This window comes from Gymnogyps californianus, chromosome 2 (assembly GCF_018139145.2).
Source record: "Gymnogyps californianus isolate 813 chromosome 2, ASM1813914v2, whole genome shotgun sequence".
Taxonomy (NCBI): domain Eukaryota; kingdom Metazoa; phylum Chordata; class Aves; order Accipitriformes; family Cathartidae; genus Gymnogyps; species Gymnogyps californianus.
The window spans coordinates 84,349,534-84,369,017 of NC_059472.1; the positions used below are offsets into that span (position 1 = coordinate 84,349,534).

General features: G+C 36.6%; 2 long non-coding RNA genes across 2 annotated transcripts in view; one reads left to right on the plus strand and one right to left on the minus strand.

Annotated features, from left to right (window-relative positions):
• LOC127013534 (uncharacterized) overlaps nt 1-8,607 on the minus strand; it is a 156,469-nt gene extending 147,862 nt beyond the window's left edge. The window contains exon 1 of the long non-coding RNA XR_007766087.1: nt 8,584-8,607. This is a non-coding gene — a long non-coding RNA (uncharacterized LOC127013534). The remainder of the gene's footprint in view (nt 1-8,583) is intronic.
• Nucleotides 8,608-8,879: 272 nt separating this feature from the next.
• LOC127013535 (uncharacterized) lies at nt 8,880-18,280 on the plus strand. Its single transcript, XR_007766088.1, has 3 exons — nt 8,880-8,932; nt 9,230-9,443; nt 18,221-18,280. It is a non-coding gene; the product is annotated as an uncharacterized LOC127013535 (long non-coding RNA).
• The last annotated feature ends 1,204 nt before the right edge of the window (nt 18,281-19,484 follow it).

The following is a 19,484-nucleotide window of genomic DNA, read 5'->3' on the forward strand; positions in this document are numbered from 1 at the left end:
ACAATGTTGTTTCTAAGGGAAGACCGAGCTGTTGAAATCCCAGTTAGTCCACTTTTCTTCCTCTCAAAAGGTCATGAGCATTTCACTCCAAAATTTCACTTGCCTTGACAGTGACTTCTGCCTTAATGTTCCTGAAGCTGTAGCATACTTTCTTAGTATATCAACTTGGTAGGACTATTGTTTTATTACTAAGCAGTGCCCTTAAGAGAACAGTTGAAGGAGGATTCAAAATAATCTTCAAGGATGAAGTTAAGCATTAGCGATTCTGTTGACAGCTAAGGGGGAAGAAAAAACTCCAGTGTTAGTTGTACAAAGGAGGACCTAAAGTTTTTGCCTTTTAAAAAAGCAGAGTACTCTGAGTTCTGGCAGCAGATACTCACTACTTCTGATTTAAAAATAGTTTAGTAGCCTTTTAGCACTGGACAACACTTTTTTCTCCTGGGAAATAGGTGTTGTTCATGAATTGGCTGAAGATCCTGCAAGACTAAGACGACTGCAGTCCTCTTCTCTTTGTTAGACGTTTCTAAAGGAAAATTATAAACAGAGAAAGGACAAAACACTGCTTGGATCTATAGTTTCTATGGAATTTAAGCCATCATATAAATCAGCAAAGATTTACACCACTGAGTATCAAAAGTCATGCATTAATTATGACATCCTAAACATATTTAGCTTTTTGCAATGTTTTTATGAGGTCTGAAGAGATATGACAGTCTTGCAAACCTATTACATGTATGGCTAATTTGTCTTTAATTATTGAGAATAAAAGCAGATGATTTCTAACAGTTTCTGCAAATTCTTGCATTATTACTTTAATTCCTACAATTTATTTTTTTCTTCTAATCTTTTAAAAAAGATTTAACATCTCTTCCTCAACACTGACTTTAACTGCTCCAGTTTAGTACTATTTCAGTCTCAGGTGGGGGGTGGAGGAAGGGAACTTTCATACTGAGGGAAAGAAAAACAAATGAAAAATTCAGACTTCCTGCTACATCACTGAAATCTTAGTCTAACTACTGTATAAAGCATATACAGAAAAAAAAGACATAAAACAAAAAATTAAAGGCAGATAAAAAAAAGCAGTTTGCGATGCCAATGATGTCTGTTTCCAGAAATTCCAAAGGACTTTCACAGAAAGAGGAAATTTGATAGTACTTAAGAGTATATATTTAAGTTCTTAGCATGGAAATGTTTCTGTCAAGTGAACTTGTTCGATTGAGCAACAGGCAAATATGAGCTTAACAGAATTGTTCTGCACCTTATTTTTGTCACAGTTGGGAAAAAAAAAAAAAAACAAACCCAAAACTTAAATGTGTCATCTCTGACATCAAAAAATTGCAGAGACTGCAAGAAAAAGAATTCTGCAATGGGTTTCTAACAACTTTCCAGTAACTGCATGTCACAAAACATGGACATTCCAGAAAAAGAGAAGTTTAGGTTTGCAAGACAAGGCTCAAGTAATAGGTATCAAAATATCTTGATTATCCAGTACGATCTTTCCCAAAGGATTTGAAATGGAACAGGGTCACTGTTTCTTTGAAATCATCCTAACAAACATGGCACCATTTGGACACTTGCAAAGGTGGGGCAGAGACGTGGGTTTCCCATCATACAATCCATCAATAATTTGAGCTCAAAGTCCTTTCCCTTTCCCTTTTCCCAACACTTTCAAGATCACAGTAGCTAGAGACCAGATGAGGACAATGTAAGAGCATGCTGCTGCAATAGAAAAATTCAACAGTTGCCTAAGTTTATACATAAACTTTAGATAAACTGATAAATATTTATGATTAAACTTGTCACCAGATTCATCATCAGGAAAGCATACTCTCCCCAAATCTGACAGACAGTGTGTTTTAAGCATTTTTAATTTTCATCTGTACCATAAGGTTCCTGCAATCATCTGAGAATTTTATCTAAGACAGGGACAAGTTACGTTTGAGCTCTGCTACAAAGTACTAGAGCTGCCCTTTACAGTATCTTTATTTTGATTACTACTTTGCTCCAGAGTGTTCAGAAGTATTCAGTGGTCGTTCATTAACTCTGCTAGGCTGAGCACCTCTTGCATTGTTGCTTGTGGTACCGCAGGACGGGATGAGATGGCAAGGCCCATATGGCGGCTAAGATGTGATCACAGGCTCCAGAGGGCTAGTTCATAACAAGTTAAACAACTCATCTGAGGATCTCCCACGTTTTCTATTCTCCACATCCTCCTTTGTCAGATCTATCTTAAGCTCTAAATGATATACCGTTTGAGAGATACTGAAACAGTATCTTGTAATTGATCATGTTTATACACCAGTTAAGGCAGAAGTGTAAACAGGTAAGAAATTACTGCAGAGCTCCTTGGCACTAGAGCACTATTAATTTATACTCTCTAATAATGTTCAGATTCACAATAGCCACTTTTAACCCTCCAGTCACCACCCATCAGGTTCACAGTAGCTCACTCTGAAAAATGACACCCTACCGCCTCAATACTGATTTTGCAACAAAGGAACTAGTGTCAGCAAAATTACTAATAAAACACAAATAGGAAATTTTATTCAATTGCAGGAAGTCACATTTCTGATTTTAGTGGCCACCTTCTGCTTTCCTTAAGATGTTACTGTAAGTGAAAGCTAAAAAAGGAGATTACAAGATATAGGTCTACAGCACTTTTCACACCCCCTTCCTTTTTGTTGTCATCTCCAAACCATGCTAATCCCTTTCTACACTATTGCCCTGACACCACAAGTCACCTTTCCCTACATGTGCATGAAGCATTTATCAAGCTCTTCCTAGACAAAAATTCCATCTTTAACAAGACAGGCCAAGACTCACAAAACATATGAAGGTGGGGAAAAAACCTATTGCTGCTAGTCCTCTGTGGCAATAGGACTCTATTTATTTTTTATTTCTTCTTTTATCTTCCAATTTCCCTTTGTCACCTGGGGCCAACTTCCCTCTAATAATCTTCTGTGTTTCCAGAATTTCAGTATCTCAAGACTTGTCCCTATGAAAAGCAAACTGTCTTGGGCATATCTCGACCCAGACTTGTAAACCCTGGAATTGTTCCTTTATGTGGCAGATACCATTTGCTGTACAAAAGAAGTAAAATGTCTTTGAAATGGAAGAAAATAAACAAAACCTGTGGAATGAGTCAAGGGATCATAAACGCAGGGACTGCTTTATTTATCCACCATTTGCGAGTCAGTTTCTTGAGACCTGACAACATAACCAGAAAAGGAACCTTTTCCCTTGTAACAGTTGTAGCATACTTGCTACGTTCCTAAGATATACAAATGGCCCAGCTATACAGTTACAGTACAATGGCTGTACAGTTATTTTTAAGCTTCTGTTTCACTGTGCACAGTTCTTTTGCTTGTTCTTAATTACTCCTGATGGCGCAAGTGTCCACAACAAAACAAAAAATTAAGCATGAAACACGCATCAAATTTATGAACAGGCTGCTGCATCTGAATGCATCTTACAAGTGTTCCTCTCATGCGTTTTCTTTTCTGGTGGTATAATTGCACCTGGCAGGGAGAAGTGCTTCAAGAAAATTATATAGGCTCTCTGAATCTACAGAGGGCATCTGGTACAACTGGTGTTTTTCTCCACCCTAAAGGTTAATATAGGGCATCACCCTGTGTTCCTTCTACATAATTGCAAATATATTTTCCTGCCTGCCCCTCAATGACCACCTTAAACCTACCACAAACTTCAGGTAATATTCATATCTAGCCTAATAGTAGAAAAAACATACTTTTCTTATTGAAATCCCATATAAACCAGCTAGTTCAATGATCCATTGACAAGCACAAAAATAACAATTTTATGGTGTACTCTCAGAGCTTGTTTAGATTTTAAAAACTCTTGATTTGAGAGAAATCAGCTCAAAATATATTTTTTTTCCTGGCATATACATGACGTCTGCTAATGCTAAACTGCACAGAAGTAATTTTAAAAATTATAATTTTCACAAGAAGTCCCTCAACAACCAAGAGACAATATTTCTCAAATATTCTCATTATTTAGGAGAAAAACTGAATAAAAATTTTGCAGACTACATCAAATAATTCCTATAAGGCACAAACAAGTAAAAGGCTACTTTCAGAAAGGCACAGAGTAGCTTTGCATGTGTCTTTAATTGCCCTCCACCTTCAAGAAAATGGTATGAGATAATAATATTTCACATACATTGCATTGCCTACCTTCTATGAAAACATAACTCACGGGGACCTGAGGAGTAACAGATGTGCTCTTCCTGCCTACAGAGATATGCAAGGACTTGTACATTCTAGAAAGTCTTTTAGGGCTTTACTAAGCTTAATAGCTAGAGCACTTCACCTCCTTTTCCCTAAAATTTTGGGGTGTTCAATGCACAGTGTAGACACTTATGTTTATTCTCCTCACCCAGGAAAACAGACATGATTAAAAAAAAATAAAAAAAAAAATCAACATTTGACAAATACCCAGACCTACCTATCTATCTGGAATCCCCATCCAAGCATGCTAGTTTTGGAAAGTATAACTCACTTGTTGATAATGTATCTTCTTCCTTTCTTCAGGTAGAAAAGCACCAAGACAAATAGCAGAACACTATAAAAATAGTTGTGAAAGTTTTATATGATCCGATGATGCTTTAAAAAAATCCTGAATGACATAGTGTTGAGACAAAACCATAAAAATATTAAAAAAATAAAAGGATCTGATCTATGAAGATATGAGAGCAATCACTTTTTCCTCGAAAAATTAGTAAGTTAAGAGGAAGACAGAGGAGATCATCATGATTACCTTGACTGATCCTCTTGCATAACATAAAACCCCAAAACCCAAACCAACCAACCAAACAAAAAAAAAAAAATCAGAGGACTTCATCTACTCTGTTCTGCATGGAAAAAAAAATACTTACTTAAACTGTACTATAAACATTGAAAGGTATTCAGTCTTTATGTAAAATTGTCACGTGATAAATAATCCATGACCTCCCTTAGGAAGTAGCTTAATGTTAATAGTAACTAGTGTTATAGTTTCAGTATCAATACACGTTTCCATATTTGTATTCCACACACAACTCAGACAAGATTTGTGCCTAAGGAGTAACGTGGTTGTACATGTCACTAATGCTGCTACTGGTGACATAATAGTGCAGTTTTGCCTCAGAATCAATGTTAATTTGTCAAATTTACAATGATCTCTGATAAAGGGAAATTTTGCAATGCAAACTGGCAAATGTTAAAAGATTACCATACCAATTATAATTAAAAATCAGCAGCTACTCAAGATCCCCTAATCCATGCAGCATAGTTCATGAATTGTATCATACTCTGACAAAGATTAGATTAGAATTTAAATACGTGGTCTGCACCAACTTTGAGTTTATATTATATCAGAATATCTCCATTAGCTGTAGGAAATTGTAGGCTATTATCTAATGGTTTTGCAATAGAAGAGAATATTCCACAAACACAGCCAGAAAGTTTTCTTTTAAGAGTGCATAAAAACCAGAGAACTAGATTAATTGAGGGAATTTTTCTAAATAACCACTGCTCTTCCTTATACTTGTTCATCTTTCTTACTGACTTGCAAAGAAAGCCTTTGTTCATCTTCCCCAAAGACTTTTTTCTATGAATGCGATTCAGGATTCCCTCCTGTTGACTGCCACATGTATCCCTGACAGGATAATAACACCTGGAGTGCAGTGTTATCAAAATACACCACAACTTAGCTGGGAAAGGAAACAAAGTACTGTATTACAAGTTAAAAATATGGGCAAGACTTCAGACCAGAAGAAAATTAAAACACCAGGCAGCCCTATAAAATAAGAAGTAATATGGATAAGTAACAGCTCTTACACTGACCATGTCCCACTGGTAATTTCGAAAGAACAGATGGCAGAGCTCTGAGTATTTCACCAGCATTTGGTAATAATTCGCAAGGTAGTTTTGAAAATTATAATTTGAGTGCTTGGCTATTGTATTAAAATCCAGCAAGGAATGGAAATGCTCTTAAGAATAAGGTCCTTTATCAGCTGGCTCCCAGAAACCTCCTAGACCACGCACAATTTGAATTCAGTGAATGGCTGTATATAATAGCACCTGTTAGCAAAAAAATACCAAACCCATATGGGTATTTCAACAGCCTGCAAAGAACACCACGATGCAGTAAAAGCCCTGCTCTCACTTGTCAAATTAAAATCTAACAGTCATAATTTATGTTTAAGTTATGGACCCTTTGCTACCGGAAGTTCAACTGAAGAAGACTCTTCAGATATCAGACTTTTCATTTGACCCAAGGTAAGAGATGACAAAAGCTCTGAAATTTCAGGGTTTTTTTTGTCCTTAGAACAAAGCAAGGAATTTGTCTTCTTTGTTTTTATCTAAACCATGCTCCTTTCTACTAATTCTGAATCCATCTGAAAGAACAGTCCTAGAAAATTATCCATCTTAATATATACTTGAAGAAAAAAATCTCTCACAAACCTACAAACCATACTCAACAGTAGCAGAGTGAAGAGATTGTGCTTTTTACTATCACCAAGGTCCCAAGAAATATACTGTTTCTTTTTCACCTTCCAGTCTCAAGAGTAGTTTCAAAATTCACCAAAAGACCTCCAGAAATCACCTGCCAGTTCTCTTACAGTCCCATCAAAAAAATCCAGATAGATTCTTTTTTCACAGAAGATCACTTTCTAAAACCTTTCTAAAATTCATAGAGAACTTTAGTAATTCAGAAGAAAAATTTTAGAGGCTGTTTCTAAGTCTTACACGCATTTGTGCGTGACTCAATCAAGACAGGGAGCAAAGAGAACAGTAATGTATTTTGGGTATGTTTGAAGTGACTTCTTCAACAGTCCACAAATCTTCAGGTGGAAGGAAACTGCTCTTTTACAGGACAGCAACATTTTATTTTCCTGCTGAAATACTCATCATAGTCCTAAATTCCACTGAGAACCATCCCCAACTAACTCTAATTTTTTTTTTTTGTATTTTTTTCTTCCCCCCCAGTTTAACATTTGATAAAGAAGAGGGCAGAATTTGGTACTATGAGTGAAAGCTTAGGTCTAATGTAGGCTTCTTTTTTCCAGTTATCTCATATGAAAAAACACTAGAGTTAAGCCAATGTCACTCAGTAATATTAAGCAAACATATTTTAATAAACTCTTGAAGTTAACTAATCAACTAAATTTGAGATTTAGGCACTACACTTAGGGAGGGAGGACAGAAGGAAGGTTGTTTTCACTCCCATGATACATTTTTGCAAACTATTTTCACAACAGCAGTCTAAATGGGATCAGTTATAAGTCCATTAATTCAGAAGCATCTTTCCCAGTGAACTTGGGAATTGCAGGAAACGCCTGTCTCCAATTCAGGTATAACCTATTCGAGATCAGTATGACAGATCGTGCTTGACAGATGGGGCAAAATTAATCTCTGAAAGGGAATCTATGCCATGGCGTCATTGTCATTTTATGAGCTGCCCATCATTTTTCTACTTTTTTGCAACAGACTGACAGCATGAATGAAGAAACAATTTCAGAAAACCAAAGACTTCTGCAACAAGGAGGTCATGGATAGCTAAGGGAGTGCCATGGGAATCACCTGCAACAGGTCTGGCAGCAATGAGTAATGACAGCTTGTTCAAGGGCTACTCTGGCCACTGTCAATGGGATGGCAAGATTAAGCAAGGCAAAGGCCAGAGACTCCCTCCATCTGCCAGCAGCCTAGCAGAATTAATTCCCAGCACATGAGTCTCTGAAATATGCATCAGCTGCACATCTCTCTGAGGCTCTCTTGGTGTTGTTTTATTTGGATTTGCATGCTGAACAGAGGTAAAGCACCCAAAGTTTTAAACACCTTCACCTTTGTTCCAATCCGACTGCTTTACCAGCAGTGTAGAAGAGCGTGAGTCAACAAGATTTAAGATTAGGGCAAAAAGAGGAAAGTGAAACTGAACACAATCCTACACAATCCTAGTCTTCAGAGCTGAGTACTTTTTTACTTCCTTATCTTATCTTCACTCAGGAGAACCCATGATGTAATACAGCCCTAGAGTTAAGGATCAACAACGTTGCCCTGTTTTGCAAATAGTACAGTCAGTTACAACTCTCATACTAAAAGTCTGGTACTCTAGCACCTCAGCATCCACCTTGCCTCCCGTCACCTCCAGGGTCTGCCACTACCTCCTCCCAATCCCCCTTCCTTTCTCCTACCCCGCCTCTTATCTAACAGAAATTCAGCCTTAACAACTTGCAAGTCACCCATCACCACCACCTTCTGGCAAACGAGTTTTGGCTGCAGTGTCCCAGGTGAGTTTCCCTGAGATTTAATATCCTGGATGTGCAAAGGCCTCACTCTTGGCTCCTCCAAGCCTGGATGCCCCGTCACCAGTCGCAGCCAGGACCACCAATGCTCTACTACAGCAAACACAACAGAAAACCAAGCTTCGCTCCCAACCCCCGGCACTAGGGCAAATCACACAAACAAAAAGGCAGATCGCAACAGCACAGTTCTCTAAAAAAGGGCCCCGCACACCCGCTAATTCAAACAGACTAAGAAGAAAGTGTATCAAGAAAAACAAATGACCCACAGGACTCACCCTAGCTCCTTGCAGCACAACTCCTCACTTCTTCGTTCTCTCCCCGACCGACTCCGGTGACTGCTCCCACAGCCCTGCTGCCGACACGAGACCGCCCTCCAACACCCCCTGCCCTGCACAGGTGCACTCCCCACCCCCCCAGATGGTTCTTTGGGTGGTGCACGTGGCTGCTTCTCACGCTAACGACCCTACTCCAGAAGGTTCTGTGGGCGGCAGCAGCCCAGCCCATGACAGGACATTACTTGTCCCACAGAGGGAGTGTTGGTGGGAGAGCTGTGTGTTACCAGCTTGGCAGGAGAGGATTTATTGGGGTATGCCCGGAGAGCCCAGCCCTTTGCACAGCTGCAAGGTATGTTCAATTATGTTCAGTGGAAGCATGTGAGTTGTTATGTTGGTATTTTGCTTTTTGTTTCCCCAGAATGGTGGTAATCAGTTTGTACATTGCTTTCACCGCATCTAAGGGAAGTTGTTTTCCCTGACTTGAAGTCACCCTGACATCAGCTTCTGTTATCATTAAAACAGTCATGTTATTGATGAATATATCTATCAGAGTCATGTAGGTTAAAAATAGATACTTGTTGTTGTTACACTGTATTCAAGTGCAATGTATCATTGGTTTTGAATACACCCTCTCACATCTCCTTAGAGTAAAAGTTACAGAGGCTGGTGGATTTTTGATTGTTTGGCGAATATTTATCAACAACAGAACAGATTTCCTCAGCTAGAAGAAAACAGTAAAGACTAGTTCATCCCATAGTCTGCCCAGAAGATTGATCGTTAGAAATTACTTTATTGACCCATGGCTCTGCTCAGCATCCTGCGCTTCAGCGAACCAAGCAATCAACACATGCTAAATGCAGGTAAGGGGGCCATTCGCAGCAAAATATTACTGCTGAACAGGAATGCCATTTTATCACAATGTACAGTTTGTTTCCATTTCAGTTTCTCTGGTGGATAAATTTTATTTTTGAAAGTCCTGGACCACTGGGACTTTTTAGTTTTCAAACAGAAGCTTCTGGATTGTGGTTATATGGACACAGGTTGTGTAGTTGTGGGTATCTATATGCACTTGTTTGTATGTGTTTATACATAAATAAATTGTAGCTGTAATTCCCATGGAGGTTACATCCTGGCATGTCGAATACAATTCTCAGTCTAGATAATACATACAAAAATATGTTGTTCACCTACTTATGACTGAATATAAATCATCCAGCATAATTCATTATGGGTCACTGAGCCTACATGCAGTTTGGTGAAACAAACTATGGGACAGGAGCACTTTGTGTTGAGAGGCAACTGCAGAGGCAAAAACTACATTAAATATTTTTGTGTCATCATTGCAACATCTGAAGAGTAGAGATAGATTTACTTTTTGCCTCACATGAATTCTTTCAGTGCAGAGTTTAAATTAAGGCACCTAGAAAACTGAGTTGAATTCTGTTAAATATTTTTTTTTCCCTCACAGTACATTAAGGAGAACATTTTCTAGGTAACTCTAGTACTATCCTTGAATCATTCATTCTGTAGTTGGCAAAATCACTAATATTCAAAGGAAATTCAAAGTAAGGAGAGGAGTCTTCTTGTTCCAATGTATCAACTTTAGATTTTGAGTGGTTTGTTGGTTGATTTAATCCATACTTCTATGAAATAAATCTGGCATCTCTGATGACATATATGCATTAGATTGTTTCTCATCTTGAAAATTTTAAGCTGTTGTAGAACATTTTCAACAGTATTCCTGGAATTTCTGAATTTTATTAATTATATCTACAAGAATTGGGTTTACAGCCATTCTCCAAAAGCATAATACCTCTAGGACCATCCTCCTCCTGAGAAGGGAAGGTGAGAAAGAGGGCAGAAATGTCCGTTAATGCAAAAGAATAACATGGAGGTTTGTCAGAAAATATAACATGGATAGAAAGGTGGTGTTATATTTCTTTAGTCCTTGTCAAGATAAACAATCCTACGTGGCTGGTTCATGTGAAATGATTTATTATTTGAGAAAGAATTGTAAGATCAAACAGCAATAAAAATTAGGGCCTTTATTATATCTTGCTTTCCATTTCCTAAACAAGGAAGACATTCTCACTTTATTTGGAGATATTTTTTGTATTTGTTAAAAAGTTGTTCAAAATCTCTAAGAATATATTTTTTTGGTATCTAATATTGTGAACAATAGTGCACAGTGATAGGCACAAGGAGCAGCACCTGTGTTCATGATGAAAAAAAGACATTGAAGATACCTCAGTGTGGTACAAAATCACATACCTAAACTACTGGTGGCTTCACTACTTTAAAATATGATGGAATAAGTATGATTAAAAGTCATGGAAATTATGATGACAATGTATCTTCTGACGTATGGTACATTAGCCAAAATTTATATGCTACTTCATGCCAGAACAGTTTTGCTGCCTCAGAGGAAATAATCATCCTTGTTGTTGGAACATTGGAGGCAAATGATGTTTAGGATCTGATTTCTAAAGTAGGCTGTGCATTAGAATTAATGACTTACTGAAGTAATTTAATCAGTTACTTCAAGTATTCACAATATTTTGGGGAAAAAAAAGATATTTCCTGTATATACTGCATTTTATCTGAAACAAAGCTAACAGTGGTGGGTCTAATGTTGTTTGGCTGATTGAGATCTCAAAAGAAAATTCTGTAGCAGACTCAGTTGTGCGTACTTATGCATCTATAATTGAACAGAGATTTAAAAGAATGTCATATAAAACAACAGCTGTATAGCTGATTTATGTTCAAAATAATACTACCAAAACAAGATTATTCATTAAATATGTTCTTGTTTCATACACTTCTGTTCTCTTAAACCTCCATAACATGGCATGACTACATGTCAGTGTTAAGACAGGATGACAACAAAAAATTTAAGCGAGTTTTATAAAGTTGTGGTGGGGATCCACTCCACTATCCCCAAGGTAAGAGCTGACTCTGAGTAAAACAAAGTCCTACTAGACTCCTACTTCTCTTTTACATTGGTAGACTGACAAAAAACATGAGTCACTGAAACAAGTACAAAAATAAGGTAATTTAAATTTTGTTTTTTAAGTAGAACATTGTAAAGTCTCCTAGTTTGACCACTAGTTGTAGTTTTGAACATAGCTTTTTTTCCTAAAGATTCTGTTTTAAAGTCTGTAAGACTTCACATACTGTATTTCCAGATACATATTATCATTACTGAGAGTACGGCTTATGTTAATGTTGAATTTTCCTAGTTGACACATACCGAGAAAGCACAGAACTGCAGCTAAATCCAGAATGCTTAAAGTGTCATCTACAATAAAAGCATGCTACAGGGTGGCCTAATTAGATTTAATTTAATAACCAAGTTCAAGATTTATGGAAGGGTGCTGAAATTGAACAAATTCATAACTAAAGTAAACTCTCTTACAAAAGGCAGAAGAATCAGGAACAGAAACAGATCACATCATTTTCTGTCCACATGAAGTATTTATCTAATTTATGTATGGAGTACCTACCACTTTAGTGGCTAGAGGCTCATGTCAAAAAAACAAAAAAAAAAAAAAAAAGAGAAAAAATCACAAAAAAACCCAAAACAAAAACCCCAAAGCCTTCAACAATTCTTATCCCAAAAAATAAGGAATTCCATGTTGCTACAGACTGGACTGGCTGACCTTATGTTCTTCTTTTCTTAATAAAGCATAATATTTGTTTCCTGCCGTACCCACTCTGCCCTTACCACCCCCACCCCCCCAAAAAAAAGAGAAAACAAACAACAAGGAAAAAACAGAAATCCCTCTCCAAAGAAAAGAAAACCTGAGAAAAGTGATACAGATTTTGAGAAACCAAATTAAAAAAAAAAAAAGAAACTAAAGTTACTTCAGGACACTAGCAGCTTTCTGGTCCTGGGTACAGGAGACTTGCAAAAAAGTTTTTATTTTAAAATAGGTATCTTCAGCAGAGAACACTTCAAGCTGATTTTGCAGTATACCATCCAAGAAAATGCCAGAGCTTTTCAGCACAAGTTCTAATCTTGCAACATTGTGTAAGATCTATGGCTGGTTTCTCAAGATGTAAGTGCAGCCATGTCATGCAGTAGAAACAAAGTATCATTGATCCATAAAAGATCCAAATACCACGCAGGCTGAAATAACTGATGCTGTCTGTGTCAGGTAATTTGTGACAAACTCCTTTTTACTTCTTCTGCATAATTTTTGCTCTTTGTTTTTATTTTCAGATACATACATATTTGTTACATGTAATACTTTCACATATTGTACAGCATTTCTCTCTGGATTTTAGTATACATCTAAAACTTCTCCAGATATCTGACGAAAGTAAATATGATGAATAGTTAGAGAAGTAGGGAACACTGTGGCGATATTCCTGGGATTTGCATAGCCAGTAAGACTGGACTTCGAATTACTGTCCAAAAAATGTTCATGGCTGAAGCATTGAGTAATTCCTCTTGACAATGTTAAACCATGACAGAGTCAAAGAAAATACATGAAGGTAAACCAGAAAGGAGAATTACAGTATGTCATTTATTTCTTGGTAACTGTCTATATGCATAGTTTTACGCCAAGGTATATACGAAGTAAAGAAAGACACCTCTCCTCAATGAAAGGAGTTTAAACTGTTTTGCATCATAAAAGCTTGTGGGTGAGTTAATCCTGACATCCTGTATTTCCTGACATTCACTTCTCACACATACCAATGTGTATCAACCACACAAACTGGCAGCAGTTCCTGTAGTGGGGTTTCTCCAAAGTTTCGGCAGGAACACTTAGTTATGAAAACAGGTGAAGAAGTTAATGAGTTTCACATATATATATATTTTTATGAAAAAAAAAAGTTGGTAGAAATTTAAATGCCTAAGAGAATTATATAACCATCAGACTAAGGATTTAATAACTGGGATTTTTTTGTTGTTTTGTTTTAGATTCATATGTAATATAGTTAGACAGGATTTGTACATACTGTTTTCTCCCTGCTTAGTACCATTTGATCTAATTCTGTAAGTTATTAAGAAGTTTGATATGTCCCAGACATGTTGCATTTGCTGCACTTGGGCAAGACATTGAAAAGATGAGCTAGAGTGGGGAGGAGGTTGCACCTTATTTTGGAGGCGGGAGGTGGGGGTAGGGTGGGGGGTGGGGTGTATAGTTATCTAGTTGTTCCCCAGAAAAGTGAAGTCACTTTACTGTGCTGTCTTAGAGTAAGCTACGACTTTGGTTTGAACGATTTTCCTCAACAGCATGAAAATAACTTGTGACAAGATCTACTGATGGTACCTCTGCACTACTTCACTGATGCCGTCTTCCTGGTCCCATGTATCTGGGAGTTAGTCAGGTCAGATAACTGGTAAGCAGTTGTCCAAGGTCTTAGATATATTGTGGCAGTCAAACAATACATGAATATGGAACACAAAAGGAACAAGTCTATCTCCAGAGTGCTCTCTCTAACCTTCAAAGTACTGTCTGCATGACACATCTGCTTGGAGAGGCTTCTGGCCATGCAATCCAGGAACGATTTTCCTTTTTTAATGACCACTGTAGAGCTTTCATGCTTTACCCCAGCTTTCCTAGTGATATGCAGCTTCGTAACAGCTATAATTCTGGCCACTGATACTTGCTTTATTGGCATAAGGTAGTAAAGAGTACATACTGATCACAATGCTGCAATTTTGCTAGTTAAATTCTATACTTCACTACAAGATGTTGTTTGTAAATCATCAAGGAAGTGCTTGATGTACAACAGTGTGTAGTATTAATGGGCAAACATCCAACACTGGGTGCCTTGAACATCATCCAAGCTTACCTGAAACTGCTTCAGATTTTCTGTGTCTCAGAATAGGGCAGGGATCTTGAAAGTAGGCTTCCCTGTAAGATGTTTACTTGTGATTTCATTTAAGAAGATAACTTCAGATGTTGGTTTCCCATACAGTATTGAGAAAGTGTAGTCTGTTATAAGTTAAATGACAAAAATATGAAGGATACATTTATATTATTTAGTCTAACTCAATAAAATGCTCTAGATGCAGGAATTGTAAGATGATGTAAAAAACTCCCAAAATAGTAATGTCCATACTCTTTCACTTAAGTTACATGTTTTCCTGTGCTTGTGTACAAGCCAATGAGTTCGTTCTTATTTCCAGTTCAAAGTTACAACATTGATTTCAGAACTGTCCTTACATACGTATCAGTACAGCTGTGTTGCATAGAACTAAGAACTATTGATGGGTCTTAGGAAGCAAGGAAGAGCAAAGGACTACAATGTATTTTCAGTAGTTTTTAGAACTCGGTGAAGTCTGTGTACCCCTATGAAAAACAGATTTATAGAACAATTAAAAGTAAGATAATGCATTGCTTTTTTGCTTTCTGGCATAAATAATTTCCATAGGCTACAAAATATTTATACTGTCATTGTTAAATATTCTGGGTCACAAAGAGCTGTTATTACTGATTACTGCACAGTATTAAGAACAAACCTATTTTTTCCACTATGTTCAAGGAAAAATTTTGTTACAATGATTTTTGACAGTCAGTTGTGTTCACCTTTGACGTCTTGCCCAAAGGTGGATTTGTGGGGTTTTTGGTGTGGGTTTTTTTCGGTGTTTTTTTTTTGCTGTTTAATATCTGATAACTGGAGGGAAGAAAAAAACTTCAGTCCCATCTCCTAAATCAGTTACAAAGAGTTCTGGCAGAAAAAAAGAGGAAGAAGTATAAATAATTAAGATGTTGCCATAGCTTTGTTACTGCTGTAAGCACATTAATTCTCAGTGTTAAAAATCTGCCAGAGAAGGATAATGAGATACTTCCCACTATCAGCTGCTCTGCAGGACTTTGTTCACTTACTTTATACTCCACAGACTAGTGTTAATAATTGCTGTTCAGAGAAAGATTTGTCCATGCCTTATGCCAGAGCTAAACATAGTCAATGTTTTGCAAAGCAGCAGCACTTTTGGCTCAGTTCTAAATATTTTGAAATTCAAGTAAACCCAAAAATCTTAAGAGCTTTTCTCCAAACTCTACTGTGTGCTTCAATGGTATTTTGTTGCATGTTGCACAGCAAAGCCTTTCTGCTAGCTCACTGCATTAAAGCAGATGATGTTAACCAAATACTTTCAATATCAGGGAAAATAACATTTTGTTGTTAGGATCCTGGCATCTGATGATCTGCTGATCTGCATTTCCTGGTGGCACCTTTCTCATAACTTGTACCCTCAAGTGACTTCAGATCACAAGTGATAAATCCTTTTCTTCTATGGAACACAGAGAACATACTTGGGTTCTACATGGCTGTATTGTTAAAAATTGCAAATTCACTATAATGGGTGTATATACATCTCTGTGGAATACAGACAGTAAAGGATAAGCTTAAATATAGGTAGATGTAGAGATATATGCACATATATATGTATTTAGGTTTAACTCGGGGATTGTATGCAAATATGAAGAAGCTGCAGGATGTTCTTTCAATGCAAGTTACATAAACAGGAGTTGGGAAAGACCCCCATTTGCTAAGTTATGTTATTTTTTCCAGTAAAGCAATTAAGAGCAAGAGCTCTTGCTTTTTATTACATTATGATGTGTATTTTAGTCTGTGCTGTTACTATTTTGTCTTTAAAATGTTTGATGATACATACATTATTTGTTTTTACAAACTTTTCTACTTCTAACATCTAGACATATGAATGATCCCCTGCATATATTATAGAAAAGCATGAAACTGGAAAAAAAAATCTTAAGTATTTCTTATTTGAGTACATGTCTGAAGAATTGCTTTTATCAATCTTTAAACATTCATCAGAGACAAATGATTTATTCATGCTTAATAGAGCATCCCAGACTGTTGCAGGTTTCATTAGCTGAAGTTTGAGTGACTTCTGTTTGCCATAATAATACTTTACATTTATACAACAATTTTCATTCAAAAGTATTTCAAAGTGCTTTGCATAGTGTGTGTGCATAAGGGATAAATTAACCAACCAGTAAATTAGAGTTAACTCTGGAGTGAAGCTCTGCAGAAACTTTGTGGCAAGAATCCTGTATGTGTTTAATTTTTATTTTTTTAATGAAATTTTATTGATTTCAAGGAAGCCGAGCATACAATTGAATTAAACTGTGTTTTATAGAGGAGAAGAGAGTCTTACAGCTAGGGCTTGACTCCAACCAAGAAGCGGTCTCCATTACTTGCTTCTGCCACAGACCTCCTGTCATCTTCAGGCAATTTGCTTAGTCTGATTTGGGCCTTAAATAAAGTCAGGATAACTAATAATTATAGCAGCTCAGCTTTGGTGACTGTGCATGTACACAGTTAATTACTTGAGATGCAAGTGAGTCACAGTTAACTTAGCCGCCTTTTAGCAATGAAAAAACCCTCTTCCACTGACAGTAAGCTAATTTGTATGATGCTCTATTTGCTATGTGCTAATAATGTAGTTACTGAGGATCATCTGCCATGAGTCTGAACCATCAGTTACGTATCTCAGAAATAATACTTGATTTATTCCAGTTTTTGACAATTTTGATTATATTGCATGAACCTCAAACTAAGGCTGTTTCCCTGTCTATGCAGCGGTAAACACAATGTCTTCAGATCCTGACTGGAATTTCTAGGTGCTGTTTAACAGAACAAAGCTCTTCCTTGCATACCATAAGATAGTTGCTATAAGTGTGTACCTAAATTGAGAGACTATTCAGATCTGTAGTAAAACCAAGAAGGGACATAATTTTTTAGCTTTAAAAAAAAAAAAAAAAAAATTCCAACTTGGCCAGATTATTCTCTTATGTCATGAATGTAGAGCACCACAAAGAGTGTCAGTCCTTTTTTTATTTTCTTTTTTTCTTGAATGGAGCTGGTGGTATTGGAATCTCTCCAAGACACACAATGTAAAGTAGCAAGTCGGTCAGGGTAGGTAAAGTCATCTGCCAACATGGGATTTTTTCTTTCAAGGTTGGCAGGAATAAGAAAATGCTTCAAAACTAGAACAGGTGGACAAGTATTTTGCATGTCTTTTGACACTCATGTTTCTCCTGGCCTCACGTCAGCATGCTGCTGCAGTGCTTGCAACCACCTTGCTGTGCTTTACAACAAATCTATGACTTTTTCTTAATCTTCATTTGGCTATTCAGTAGTTATTTATAAACCCCACAAGGAATAGTACAAACTTCACAACTGATTTCAGGTACAGTGGTGCAATGAATTTACAGGAACTACTAAAGGCGTATATAGGCAGAACAAAGGATGTTAGAATTTGGTCCACAGTAACTTCAGTGCAGCTGCTCACATGAGTAAATGTTTGCAGAATTGAAACTACCATTCTCACTTTGTGTAATGAACAGTCATCCAAAAATCCTGGTGACATACTCTGCCCTTCTGAAAGAAAGCTGTGTAAGTGAAGAGTATGTCTGTTTATATACTTAGAGATCCTATTAGTACAATATAACCGTACTCAACAGGATAAATTTTTTTCAATGGTAGCTGCACTGTTGGTCACAGTTACTGGAATAAGTAAACTTAAGCTTTTCGGACATTAGTGGTGCTTCATATTCAGTCTGATCAGACTGTTAACTTGACTTAGTAACCCCAAACATTACTTCAAAGCACTGTGTTCTTGCTGAATGTGTTCCCTGTTTCTCCTTTACAGGGCACGAGATAACTTCAAAACATAACCATCTAACTGTCAGTGGAAGAACTATCCTCTTTTAATTATCTGCATTAAAAAAAAACAAAAAGAAGACCCCCCTCCAAAAAAAAAAGATATTTAGTTGCTCTGTACTATTAAAATGGTCTACACACAGAATAAATTCATTCAAGCAGGACTTTTTTTGATAACGAGTCTACTAACCAGCTATATCTGTTTAATGCAGCTTGCTTTGTGATATCATAGGAGGAAAGAGCCCCCTAATGGCTTCAAGTTATCTAGGAAAATAAAAATAAATTTTGCTTTCTGTGAGTTCAAGCTGGAAATCAATGCAAAATTAGTTTCAAAAAGGCCAGATTAGTCTTTTTGAGAAAAAGGTGATACAACTGAATCAAAGTGTTGCAAAAGGTCCAGATTAACAGCATTATAGACTTGAAAGAAAATGTACAATTTGTAATATGTAACCTTTTAAAATCTTTCTGATTTGAGTTTTTTTTCAGCTATTTTTCCTGAATCTGACCAAAGAAGATGCTTATACTGTAAATCTTTAATATGGAAATGAATAACATATTTCATGAGTATAAGCTTAACTAATTTTTGGGCTTCTGATTTTCTTTTGTTTTTAAAAAAAATGTTCAAATGGAATATTGTTTTTGCAAAAATAAATACTTTTTACCATTAGTTGGAGTTTCATGGTTAGAATGTAACTTGAATACTAACAGATACTAATCTGGAGGGAATCATATCACTGTCTTTGAAATCATAGAATTAGCATGATTTTATTTCCAATCACAAAATTATAAGGTATGTTTAAAAAGCACAGGTATAGTAAACAAGAATTTTCAGAGAGAAAAGAGGGAGATAAATAAGAGCTGTAAGAAAGCTTTTGAGCATATGTAAAGGATTATGTTTGCAAGTCAAACTGCAGATGAAATATTTTTAGACAGGCCTTAAGTTTTGTAAGGAGCCAAAGTGAATTAGGCATCCAGTTATCTTAGCTCCTCATAAAATTCTGTCTACGTTTGGTAGATGTAACTCTTGATATTCAAGTCTTTGTCTTACTGTTAAAATTTTCAGTTAATTAAAATGTAAAGGGTTTCTCTCCATTATTTATGATGGATTCTGACACTCTGACTCTATCGTCAATGTATGCAGTCCTCACCTCTGGCAGTATTTTATGGAGTAAAATACCACTCAGTGGAAGCTGAGGTGGCAAAATGTGCCCCCAAGTGATTTTCTTGCTACCTGGAAAGAATTTCAGAAGGAA